Below are 862 nucleotides of genomic sequence, written 5' to 3' on the forward strand. Positions count from 1 at the left end.
TTAGATCAATCTTGTTACATAAAGAAATAAGTTGATCGAGCTTAACTGGCACATCCTGAGTTACCAGGTCATCTTTAATTTTGTCGGAGAGACCGGTCCAAAAGGCGGCAATGAGAGCCTCTTCATTCCAGCCCACTTCGGAAGACAGCGTACGGAATTGGATCACGTACTGGGCGACGGAAATGGTTCCCTGACACAGACGCAGAATCTCCTAAGAGGCAGAGGTGGTCCGGCCTGGCTTGTCAAAGATTTTACCAAAAGTTGCCACAAATTCCAGGTAATTCGAGAGTATGGAATCGGTTCTCTCCCATAAGGGTGAAGCCCAATCCAGAGCTGGTCCAGTCAGAAGTGAAATGATGTATGCGATTTTGGTCCGGTCAGACGGAAAGTTAGCTGACTGAAGCTCAAACTGGATCTCGCATTGAGGAACCCACGGAATTGCTTTGGACTACCGTCAAATTTACTGGGTGGCGGTAGTTGTAAACGAGGAACTGAAATCGACACTAGAGGATTAGGTGCTGGCGGATTGGAAGCTGGAACCGGAGTCCGAGATGTGGAAATGGCTGCGTGAAGAGAATCCACACGAGTGGACATATCCATTGGGCCAGTGCTTACTGTCACGCTCGGCGTAAGTTGGGGTTCCGACAACCGAGTTTTGGCTGAAGGGACAGCTACCTGTGAGGAGAGTAAACGAGGTGGCTGAATGTAATTCCTCCTCATGGGGTGGAAGCCTAACTAAGTGTTAACGTTGGCCGGAGGGCGTAAAGAAAAGGAGGACTTCGTAGGAAGATAACTGTAGTTTTAATGAGTAATCAGGCTGTACACGAATATTGGAGAAATAGAAGAAACTGGAAGAATTAGA

The sequence above is a fragment of the Pseudophryne corroboree genome, unplaced genomic scaffold, assembly GCF_028390025.1.
Source record: "Pseudophryne corroboree isolate aPseCor3 unplaced genomic scaffold, aPseCor3.hap2 scaffold_1631, whole genome shotgun sequence".
In the NCBI taxonomy this organism is placed as follows: domain Eukaryota; kingdom Metazoa; phylum Chordata; class Amphibia; order Anura; family Myobatrachidae; genus Pseudophryne; species Pseudophryne corroboree.